The 12,595-nt window shown below is 47.4% G+C and overlaps 1 protein-coding gene across 9 annotated transcripts in view; it reads left to right on the top strand.

Moving 5' to 3' along the window:
* LOC118948220 (serine/arginine repetitive matrix protein 2-like) overlaps positions 1 to 12,595 on the top strand; it is a 48,398-nt gene that overhangs the window by 17,317 nt on the left and 18,486 nt on the right. The window lies entirely within an intron of this gene.

Below are 12,595 nucleotides of genomic sequence, written 5' to 3'. Positions count from 1 at the left end.
ACAGTGTTAGGTGGTCTGTATCAGTAGACTGTCTGTCTAGTGGTGGATGTAGTGGGACAGTGTTAGGTGGTCTGTATCAGTAGACTGTCTGTCTAGTGGTGGATGTAGTGGGACAGTGTTAGGTGGTCTGTATCTGTAGACTGTCTGTCTAGTGGTGGATGTAGTGGGACAGTGTTAGGTGGTCTGTATCAGTAGACTGTCTAGTGGTGGATGTAGTGGGACAGTGTTAGGTGGTCTGTACCAGTAGACTGTCTGTCTAGTGGTGGATGTAGTGGGACAGTGTTAGGTGGTCTGTATCAGTAGACTGTCTAGTGGTGGATGTAGTGGGACAGTGTTAGGTGGTCTGTATCAGTAGACTGTCTAGTGGTGGATGTAGTGGGACAGTGTTAGGTGGTCTGTATCAGTAGACTGTCTGTCTAGTGGTGGATGTAGTGGGACAGTGTTAGGTGGTCTGTATCAGTAGACTGTCTAGTGGTGGATGTAGTGGGACAGTGTTAGGTGGTCTGTATCAGTAGACTGTCTAGTGGTGGATGTAGTGGGACAGTGTTAGGTGGTCTGTATCAGTAGACTGTCTAGTGGTGGATGTAGTGGGACAGTTTTAGGTGGTCTGTATCAGTAGACTGTCTAGTGGTGGATGTAGTGGGACAGTGTTAGGTGGTCTGTATCAGTAGACTGTCTAGTGGTGGATGTAGTGGGACAGTGTTAGGTGGTCTGTATCAGTAGACTGTCTGTCTAGTGGTGGATGTAGTGGGACAGTGTTAGGTGGTCTGTATCAGTAGACTGTCTAGTGGTGGATGTAGTGGGACAGTGTTAGGTGGTCTGTATCAGTAGACTGTCTGTCTAGTGGTGGATGTAGTGGGACAGTGTTAGGTGGTCTGTATCAGTAGACTGTCTAGTGGTGGATGTAGTGGGACAGTGTTAGGTGGTCTGTACCAGTAGACTGTGTAGTGGTGGATGTAGTGGGACAGTGTTAGGTGGTCTGTATCAGTAGACTGTCTAGTGGTGGATGTAGTGGGACAGTGTTAGGTGGTCTGTATCAGTAGACTGTCTGTCTAGTGGTGGATGTAGTGGGACAGTGTTAGGTGGTCTGTATCAGTAGACTGTCTAGTGGTGGATGTAGTGGGACAGTGTTAGGTGGTCTGTATCAGTAGACTGTCTAGTGGTGGATGTAGTGGGACAGTGTTAGGTGGTCTGTATCAGTAGACTGTCTGTCTAGTGGTGGATGTAGTGGGACAGTGTTAGGTGGTCTGTATCAGTACACTGTCTAGTGGTGGATGTAGTGGGACAGTGTTAGGTGGTCTGTATCAGTAGACTGTCTGTCTAGTGGTGGATGTAGTGGGATAGTGTTAGGTGGTCTGTAACAGTAGACTGTCTAGTGGTGGATGTAGTGGGACAGTGTTAGGTGGTCTGTACCAGTAGACTGTCTCTCTAGAGGTGGATGAATTGGGACAGTCCTCTGGTATCAGTAGACTGTCTGTCTAGTGGTGGATTAATTGGGACAGTCCTCTGGTATCAGTAGACTGTCTGTCTAGTGGTGGATGAATTGGGACAGTCCTCTGGTATCAGTATAGCCAGGCTGTATACCTTCTAGTGGTGGATGAATTGGGACAGTCCTCTGGTATCAGTATAGCCAGGCTGTAGACTGTCTAGTGGTGGATGAATTGGGACAGTCCTCTGGTATCAGTATAGCCAGGCTGTAGACTGTCTGTCTAGTGGTGGATGAATTGGGACAGTCCTCTGGTATCAGTATAGCCAGGCTGTAAACTGTCTGTCTAGTGGTGGATGAATTGGGACAGTCCTCTGGTATCGGTATAGCCAGGCTGTAGACTGTCTAGTGGTGGATGAATTGGGACAGTCCTCTGGTATCAGTATAGCCAGGCTGTAGACTGTCTGTCTAGTGGTGGATGAATTGGGACAGTCCTCTGGTATCAGTATAGCCAGGCTGTAGACTGTCTGTCTAGTGGTGGATGAATTGGGACAGTCCGCTGTTATCAGTATAGCCAGGCTGTAGACTGTCTGTCTAGTGATGGATGAATTGGGACAGTCCTCTGGTATCAGTATAGCCAGGCTGTAGACTGTCTGTCTAGTGGTGGATGAATTGGGACAGTCCTCTGGTATCAGTAGACTGTCTGTCTAGTGGTGGATGAATTGGGACAGTCCTCTGGTATCAGTAGACTGTCTGTCTAGTGGTGGATGAATTGGGACAGTCCTCTGGTATCAGTATAGCCAGGCTGTAGACTGTCTGTCTAGTGGTGGATGAATTGGGACAGTCCTCTGGTATCAGTATAGCCAGGCTGTAAACTGTCTGTCTAGTGGTGGATGAATTGGGACAGTCCTCTGGTATCAGTATAGCCAGGCTGTAGACTGTCTAGTGGTGGATGAATTGGGACAGTCCTCTGGTATCAGTATAGCCAGGCTGTAGACTGTCTAGTGGTGGATGAATTGGGACAGTCCTCTGGTATCAGTATAGCCAGGCTGTAGACTGTCTGTCTAGTGGTGGATGAATTGGGACAGTCCTCTGGTATCAGTATAGCCAGGCTGTAGACTGTCTAGTGGTGGATGAATTGGGACAGTCCTCTGGTATCAGTATAGCCAGGCTGTAGACTGTCTAGTGGTGGATGAATTGGGACAGTCCTCTGGTATCAGTATAGCCAGGCTGTAGACTGTCTAGTGGTGGATGAGTTGGGACAGTCCTCTGGTATCAGTATAGCCAGGCTGTAGACTGTCTAGTGGTGGATGAATTGGGACAGTCCTCTGGTATCAGTATAGCCAGGCTGTAGACTGTCTAGTGGTGGATGAATTGGGACAGTCCTCTGGTATCAGTATAGCCCGGCTGTAGACTGTCTAGTGGTGGATGAATTGGGACAGTCCTCTGGTATCAGTATAGCCAGGCTGTAGACTTGGACGGTGAGGTGAATAATGGAATGGGGATGTGTGGGATGTGTGTATATATCCATATAATCAGGTTGTACCTGCCTGTTTCAACACCTGTTGGTACCTAGAACACAGTGCAGCTGGCTGGATCTGTCACCACAGCTAGTCAGACTGACACACAGAAACACGTGGCTGTGAGACAGCGTAACGTCACTGTCCGGATCGTTCCTGTTTCCTAATGACGTTGTGGATCAGAAATCCTTTAACCAAAATACTGGACAGGGATTAACTACGCTGCAAATCTTTCTTCAATGTGACAGTCGCACAGAGATGATGTCACTGCCTCTCTTCATGCGACAGTCGCACAGAGATGATGTCACCCCTTTTCTTCATATGACAGTCACACATAGATGATGTCACCCCCTTTCTTCACATGACAGACACACAGAGAGGATGTCACCCCCTTTCTTCGTATGACAGACACACAGAGAGGATGTCACCCCCTTTCTTCGTATGACAGACACACAGAGATGATGTCACCCCCTTTCTTCGTATGACAGACACACAGAGATGATGTCACCCCCTCTCTTCGTATGACAGTCGCACAGAGATGATGTCACTCCCAGACCATGCTGTCACAGTCCGTGCACAGTGGTGTTCCCGACACGACATAAAGGAGTCACCCCTCTCCCCCCTTCCCTGATCCTGACGGTGGTGTTTGGTCCTCCCCCCCCACTAGGAGGCAGCAGCAGCGTTGGGGAGCAGCCGGGGCGTACCAGACCGAGGAACACCATGCCCAGAGGTCCAGTGAGCTGTCTGAGGGGCTGCTGTCCAAGGCTCTGAGAGACGTGACGTCTGGTCGTCTCCAGGAGAACAGAGCTGCCCTTCTCTACGGGATCCCCCTTGGAATCCTGCGCTCAGAGCTGGGGGAGGATGTGACCTCACAGGATGTGACGTCGGCGGCGGTGCACGGCGAGGAGGTGCGGCTGGTGTTGCAGAGGGTGGCGTCCTGGGCGGAGCTGGGAGCGAGGGAGGAAAACGGAGAGATGCTCTTCCTTCCCTCCTCTTCGTCTTGTCTGACCCAGCGTGGCCTGCAGAGGGCTTTGTCCCGGTCTCTATCCCCCCAGCTCAGAGAGGAGCTCCACCTCCGTATCCCCCAGGTCAGATCACGCTCCAGACCAGCTGCCCCTCTCCCTGAGCCTTGCAGCCTGGCTGAGCCCCAGCACTACCACCCCCCACCACACCATGGCACCACCACCACTAATATCGCTGCTACCTCTTCCTCTCTGCTGAGACTCCACCGCGCCCTCCTGCCCTCCCTCGATCTGCCTGACCTCTCACCCCACCACCGCTGCTCCTCATTGGATGATCCTGAGGAAGGGGCGGAGCATAGCGGGGAGAACAAGCAGTCCAGGAAGAAGCGCGGGCGCTACCGGCAGTACGACCACGACCTGCTAGAGGAGGCTATCACCATGGTGATGGGGGGCAGGATGAGCGTTTCCAAGGCCCAGGTGGTTTATGGGATACCTCACAGCACGCTGGAGTACAAGGTCAAAGAGCGCAACGGAACCCTGAAGATACCGCCCAAGAGGAGGCCCGTCACGACTACGACCGCACGGCAACCGCCGGACCCTGCCGGGTTCCACCGACTCAGGGACTAACGCTGCCACCAACAGGTTCTAGACTACAGAACATTCGAGTCTAGAACCGACAACACTTGGAACTCCTCTCGACCTCCAACAGAACAGGAGAATGTTTTGTGGGATCTGGGTCCAATACAGATTTCATGAATACTTGGTGCGCTTGGTTTTGGTTTTCGCTTGACCTTTCGAGGTTGTAGATTTCTGGACATCTGGTACCATTTGTTGCCTAATCGAGGTAAATCAAACACACCTCCATCTATTTCACCAATGTATCATATTGACCCCCCAAGTCTGATGTTAATCACAAGGCCTTTTTTAAAAACTTGACAGCTACATTCAGGTCACTGTGTGTCCATGCAGACCAGGTTATATTACCCAGGTCACTGTGTGTCCATGCAGACCAGGTTATATTACCCAGGTCACTGTGTGTCCATGCAGACCAGGTTATATTACCCAGGTCACTGTGTGTCCATGCAGACCAGGTTATATTACCCAGGTCACTGTGTGTCCATGCAGACCAGGTTATATTACCCAGGTCACTGTGTGTCCATGCAGACCAGGTTATATGACCCAGGTCACTGTGTGTCCATGCAGACCAGGTTATATGACCCAGGTCACTGTGTGTCCATGCAGACCAGGTTATATTACCCAGGTCACTGTGTGTCCATGCAGACCAGGTTATATGACCCAGGTCACTGTGTGTCCATGCAGACCAGGTTATATTACCCAGGTCACTGTGTGTCCATGCAGACCAGGTTATATGACCCAGGTCACTGTGTGTCCATGCAGACCAGGTTATATTACCCAGGTCACTGTGTGTCCATGCAGACCAGGTTATATGACCCAGGTCACTGTGTGTCCATGCAGACCAGGTTATATGACCCAGGTCACTGTGTGTCCATGCAGACCAGGTTATATAACCCAGGTCACCGTGTGTCCATGCAGACCAGGTTATATTACCCAGGTCACTGTGTGTCCATGCAGACCAGGTTATATGACCCAGGTCACTGTGTGTCCATGCAGACCAGGTTATATGACCCAGGTCACTGTGTGTCCATGCAGACCAGGTTATATAACCCAGGTCACCGTGTGTCCATGCAGACCAGGTTATATTACCCAGGTCACTGTGTGTCCATGCAGACCAGGTTATATGACCCAGGTCACTGTGTGTCCATGCAGACCAGGTTATATGACCCAGGTCACTGTGTGTCCATGCAGACCAGGTTATATGACCCAGGTCACTGTGTGTCCATGCAGACCAGGTTATATGACCCAGGTCACTGTGTGTCCATGCAGACCAGGTTATATTACCCAGGTCACTGTGTGTCCATGCAGACCAGGTTATATTACCCAGGTCACTGTGTGTCCATGCAGACCAGGTTATATTACCCAGGTCACCGTGTGTCCATGCAGACCAGGTTATATTACCCAGGTCACTGTGTGTCCATGCAGACCAGGTTATATTACCCAGGTCACCGTGTGTCCATGCAGACCAGGTTATATTACCCAGGTCACTGTGTGTCCATGCAGACCAGGTTATATGACCCAGGTCACTGTGTGTCCATGCAGACCAGGTTATATGACCCAGGTCACTGTGTGTCCATGCAGACCAGGTTATATTACCCAGGTCACTGTGTGTCCATGCAGACCAGGTTATATTACCCAGAAATAGTGTGGACTATAAAACGAGAACGTCTCTCTTCACGTCAGGTGTCTTTTCGTATTATTTATTTTGACCCCTTTTTTTCTCCCCGATTGGTAGTTACAGTCTTGTCTCATCGCTGCAACTCCCGGTCGAGAGCCACGAGTCCTCCGAAACACGACCCCAACCAAGCCGCACTGCTTCTTCTATCATCTCTGGCATTGGGCATCTCAGAAGGAGCCGTTGTATTTAGCTATTGATCTCTCTCTGTTTTCTATTATCTCTGGTATTGGGCATCTCAGAAGGAGCCGTTGTATTTAGCTATTGATCTCTCTCTCTGTTTTCTATCATCTCTGGTATTGGGCATCTCAGAAGGAGCCGTTGTATTTAGCTATTGATCTCTCTCTGTTTTCTATCTTCTCTGGTTTTGGGCATCTCAGAAGGAGCCGTTGTATTTAGCTATTGATCTCTCTCTGTTTTCTATCTTCTCTGGTATTGGGCATCTCAGAAGGAGCCGTTGTATTTAGCTATTGATCTCTCTCTCTGTTTTCTATCATCTCTGGTATTGGGCATCTCAGAAGGAGCCGTTGTATTTAGCTATTGATCTCTCTCTGTTTTCTATCTTCTCTGGTTTTGGGCATCTCAGAAGGAGCTGTTGTATTTAGCTATTGATCTCTCTCTGTTTTCTATCTTCTCTGGTATTGGGCATCTCAGAAGGAGCCGTTGTATTTAGCTATTGATCTCTCTCTGTTTTCTATCTTCTCTGGTATTGGGCATCTCAGAAGGAGCCGTTGTATTTAGCTATTGATCTCTCTCTCTGTTTTCTATCTTCTCTGGTATTGGGCATCTCAGAAGGAGCCGTTGTATTTAGCTATTGATCTCTCTCTCTGTTTTCTATCATCTCTGGTATTGGGCATCTCAGAAGGAGCCGTTGTATTTAGCTATTGATCTCTCTCTGTTTTCTATCTTCTCTGGTATTGGGCATCTCAGAAGGAGCCGTTGCTATTGGACCAAAACACAATTTTCAGGGTGTTGGGGGGGTTTCTGTAATTCCTCCCACTTAATGCTGCTCTTTCATTAACCTCTCAGCCTGTCTATCTCTGGTCTCATAACGTCTCTGGTCTCATAACGTCTCTGATCTCACAACGTCTCTGATCTCATAACGTCTCTGATCTCATAACGTCTCTGATCTCATAACGTCTCTGGTCTCATAACGTCTCTGATCTCACAACGTCTCTGATCTCATAACGTCTCTGATCTCATAACGTCTCTGATCTCACAACGTCTCTGATCTCACAACGTCTCTGATCTCACAACGTCTCTGATCTGAACATGGACAGATTCCTGTATGAACCTCTACATCCTCAACGACCACCCTGTGAAGGATAACAACAAGCCATTTACTGCTGTTTAGAACAGAAGGATTTTTTTTTTTTTTAACGGGACCTGAGACATCTTTGTGTTGTTGTCACCCTCACTGAATCCTCTTCTCTTAAACCTACAGAGTTTAATTAAGAGACACTATGAAGCCTATAAAGGTGCATTTTTAAAGGGATACTTACAGGATATTTTCTATTTTCCCCAGAGTCAGATGAACTCGCGGATACCATTTTTTATATCAGACCAGGGTAGCGTAGTTGTTAGAGCGTTGGACTAGTAACCGGAAGGTTGCAAGTTCAAATCCCCGAGCTGACAAGGTACAAATCTGTCGTTCTGCCCCTGAACAGGCAGTTAACCCCACTGTTCCCCGGGAGGCCGGCATTGAAAATAAGAATTTGTTCTTAACTGACTTGCCTAGTTAAATAAATAAAATATGTCTGTGTGCAGTTTGAAAGAAGTTGCTAACTAGCGTTAGTGCAATGACTGGATGTCTATGGGAACAGCTAGCATTCTAGTAAGTGTAATGACTGAAAGTCTATGAGTATCTGATCGCATTCTAGCAGATACCCATATACTTCCAGTCATTGCGCTAACACTAGTTAGCATCGACTCACGAAACTCTAACTACCTTCACATTGGACTCAGGGACATAAAAATGGTATCCACACGTTCACCTGACTCTGGGGAAGTAAGTAACTAATGCCGACATCCCGAAGTATCCCTTGAAGTTCCTCCTAGCGCTGGGCGGGTATTCCGTGTGTGTTACTATATACCGGCGTTGATGCTCGGACGGGTTCTAGTTTTCACTTTGCCTTCTGTACCGTTATTTCAGTGTTTGGTTTTGTTAAATGTAGTACGCAACTCTGACGCGTATTATAGTTCAATTCGTTATGCTTCTTGAGTCATCGTTCTCCCTCTCCTGCATGCCGCTAACCACACCGAGCCCTGCCTCGTTACTCAAGTGTTACTCAAAGACAGAGCGGCTAATGAGCGGCTAACGGCTAGTTGACTAATACCGCCTGGTACCAGTGCTGCTGTGTGGCTAGATGAGCATGTTAGTGCAACGGTATCTTATCAGAGAGGAATAGACGAAGCGTGAATATGTTGCCTAGCAACGTGAAGTATGAAAACGACGTGTCCTGTAACTTCTCTAATTAGGGTCACCTGGAAAACACTGACAAACACTGTGGTTCCTTCCCTTGTTACTTCCTCTTTGGCTTATTCATTTGTTGCTCACTATTTTGTTTGTTTAGCTTACTGTCTGCAAACTACCGTTTGCTACTTTGTCTTTTCTTAGCAAGGATGTTGCTGAAAAAATAATTATTGTTAATCGCTAGTTGGCTAGCTTGCTAAATGTACTCGGAGTCAGAGCACATGTAGCTAGTTAACTAATACTGCCTGGTATCAGTGCTGCTGTGTGGCTAGATGAGCGGCTAATCGCTAGTTAACTAATACTGCCTGGTACCAGTGCTGCTGTGTGGGTAGATGAGCGGCTAATGGCTAGTTGACTAATACTGCCTGGTACCAGTGCTACTGTATGGCTAGATAAGCATGTTAGTGCAACGGTATCTTATCAGAGAGGAATAGACGAAGCGTGAAGATGTTGCCTAGCAACGTGAAGTATGAAAACGACATGTCCTGTAACTTCTCTAATTAGGGTCACCTGGAAAACACCGACAAACACTGTGGTTCCTTCCCTTGTTACTTCCTCCTTGGCTTATTAATTTGTTGCCAATGTCGATGTTTTCAAGGTGCCGACCCCACTATATTCCAACTACAGGCTGTAAGGGCACCTCTATTCCCAGTATAGTGCATTGCTTTGGACCAGGGCCTCAGGGTTTGACATTAAAGGCACAGTGTAGTCAAACACGTGATTTTCCTGTGTTTTATATGTATATTTCCACACTGAGGTTGGCAGAGCTGTTTTGAAAAGACCACCTGAAATGTCAGTTTTGGTGGGATGTAGTTAATAGACCAATAGGAAGCTGAGTTCCAAACCTCTCTGCCAATAACAGCTAGTTGTCACTTTTCTCTCCCCGCGGAGACCCCTCCCAGACAGCTCCAGCTAAAGTCTTGGACCTTATAAACTCTCAAAGGCATCCAGCAGGCCAGGTGCACTATCTAGGGAATAGGGTCTATAGTAGTGCACTATCTAGGGAATAGGGTCTATACTAGTGCCACTATATAGGGAATAGGGTCTATAGTAGTACCACTATCTAGGGAATAGGGTCTATAGTAGTACCACTATATAGGGAATAGGGCTCTGGTCTATAGTAGTACCACTATATAGGGAATAGGGTCTATACTAGTGCCACTATATAGGGAATAGGGTCTATAGTAGTGCACTATCTAGGGAATAGGGTCTATAGTAGTGCACTATCTAGGGAATAGGGCTCTGGTCTATAGTAGTGTACTATATAGGGAATAGGGCTCTGGTCTATAGTAGTACCACTATATAGGGAATAGGGCTCTGGTCTATAGTAGTACCACTATATAGGGAATAGGGCTCTGGTCTATAGTAGTGCACTATATAGGGAATAGGGCTCTGGTCTATAGTAGTGTACTATATAGGGAATAGGGCTCTGGTCTAAATTAGGGCACTATATAGGGAATAGGGCTCTGGTCTAAATTAGGGCACTATATAGGGAATAGGGTCTCTGGTCTACAGTAGTATCATATGGCTCTGTACCTACCTGCCTGACACTAGTATTACCATGGTTACACTGGCCGACCCAAACTCAGACGAGGCCCTACTGCGGTATTACCATGGTTACACTGACCAACTCAGACGAGGTTCTACTGCAGTATTACCATGGTTACACTGACTAGTTTCTACTGCAGTATTACCATGGTTACACTGGCCGACCCAAACTCAGACGAGGCCCTACTGCGTTATTACCATGGTTACACTGACCAACACAAACTCAGACGAGGTTCTACTGCAGTATTACCATGATTACACTGACTAGGTTCTACTGCAGTATTACCATGGTTACACTGACCGACCCCAAACTCAGACGAGGTTCTACTGCGGTATTACCATGGTTACACTGACCGACCCCAAACTCAGACGAGGTTCTACTGCGGTATTACCATGGTTACACTGACCGACCCCAAACTCAGACGAGGTTCTACTGCGGTATTACCATGGTTACACTGACCGACCCCAAACTCAGACGAGGTTCTACTGCGGTATTACCATGGTTACACTGACCGACCCCAAACTCAGACGAGGTTCTACTGCGGTATTACCATGGTTACACTGACCGACCCCAAACTCAGACGAGGTTCTACTGCGGTATTACCATGGTTACACTCCTCAATACCGGTAACAGCCTTGCTTGTGTACATCTTCAGGTGATTTCTTTGTTGTTTCCAACGGTCTACATAATTAAACAAATAAATACTTGAACAGAAATCAGTTATTTTATACATCGATTTGGACTCTGAATGATAGATGTTTAATTGTTGTAGTGAAGCGTTTAGTTTTGCTGCTTGGAAATCTTTTTGCTTCAGGTCTGTGATTTTTAAAAAATATTCTTTTGATTGATTTGTGTCTAAAAAAAAATAAATTAAAATAAATCTTTAAAGAGGCCCTTTGATGCTGTGTTGTTCTGTTCTAAATGAGTTGGTGATTTTAAATGTTATATTGATAATTGTATTTATTGTCTCCAGTACCTGCCCCATTTAGACCACTAGGAGGTGAGGCTGACTGAATCGGGGAAGAAGCTGGTACTCTAGCAGTACTTAAGTAGTATTTTAAAGTATTTTAACTTGTGGGTTTTTTTGGGGGGGGGGGGGGGGGGGGTGGTATCTGTACTTTTACTTCTCTACATTCCTAAAGAAAATAATGTCATTTTTAACTCCGTACATTTTCTCTGACGCCCAAAAAGTACTCGTTCTATTTTTGAATGCTTAGATGTCAGAGTGTTGGGGTGTGGCCTCTGGACATCTGTAAATGATGTGATAAAAGACAGGCTGTTGTCACCACTCAACTCTTATGGTGGGCTGTTATCACCACTCAACTCTTATGGTGGGCTGTTATCACCTCTCAACTCTTATGGTGGGCTGTTATCACCACTCAACCCTTATGGGGGTCGCCTCTATAAAGACAGGCTGTTATCACCTCTCAACCCTTATGGTGGGCTGTTGTCACCTCTCAACTCTTATGGTGGGCTGTTATCACCTCTCAACTCTTATGGTGGGCTGTTATCACCACTCAACCCTTATGGTGGGCTGTTATCACCTCTCAACCCTTATGGTGGGCTGTTATCACCACTCAACTCTTATGTTGGGCTGTTATCACCACTCAACTCTTATGGTGGGCTGTTATCACCTCTCAACTCTTATGGTGGGCTGTTATCACCTCTCAACCCTTATGGTGGGCTGTTATCACCACTCAACTCTTATGGTGGGCTGTTATCACCACTCAACCCTTATGGGGGTCGCCTCTATAAAGACAGGCTGTTATCACCTCTCAACCCTTATGGGGGTCACCTCTATAAAGACAGGCTGTTATCACCTCTCAACCCTTATGGTGGGCTGTTATCACCACTCAACTCTTATGGTGGGCTGTTATCACCACTCAACTCTTATGGTGGGCTGTTATCACCTCTCAACTCTTATGGTGGGCTGTTATCACCTCTCAACCCTTATGGTGGGCTGTTATCACCACTCAACTCTTATGGTGGGCTGTTATCACCACTCAACCCTTATGGGGGTCGCCTCTATAAAGACAGGCTGTTATCACCTCTCAACCCTTATGGGGGTCACCTCTATAAAGACAGGCTGTTATCACCTCTCAACCCTTATGGTGGGCTGTTATCACCACTCAACCCTTATGGTGGGCTGTTATCACATCTCGACCCTTATGGGGGTCGCCTCTATAAAGACAGGCTGTTGTCACCACTCAACCCTTATGGGGGTCGCCTCTATAAAGACAGGCTGTTATCACCTCTCAACCCTTATGGGGGTCACCTCTATAAAGACAGGCTGTTATCACATCTCAACCCTTATGGTGGGCTGTTATCACCACTCAACTCTTATGGTGGGCTGT

This window comes from Oncorhynchus mykiss, unplaced genomic scaffold, assembly GCF_013265735.2.
Source record: "Oncorhynchus mykiss isolate Arlee unplaced genomic scaffold, USDA_OmykA_1.1 un_scaffold_225, whole genome shotgun sequence".
NCBI classification, from domain to species: domain Eukaryota; kingdom Metazoa; phylum Chordata; class Actinopteri; order Salmoniformes; family Salmonidae; genus Oncorhynchus; species Oncorhynchus mykiss.
The sequence above is the reverse complement of the archived record's forward strand: the minus strand, read 5'-3'. Positions and strand labels throughout refer to the sequence as shown.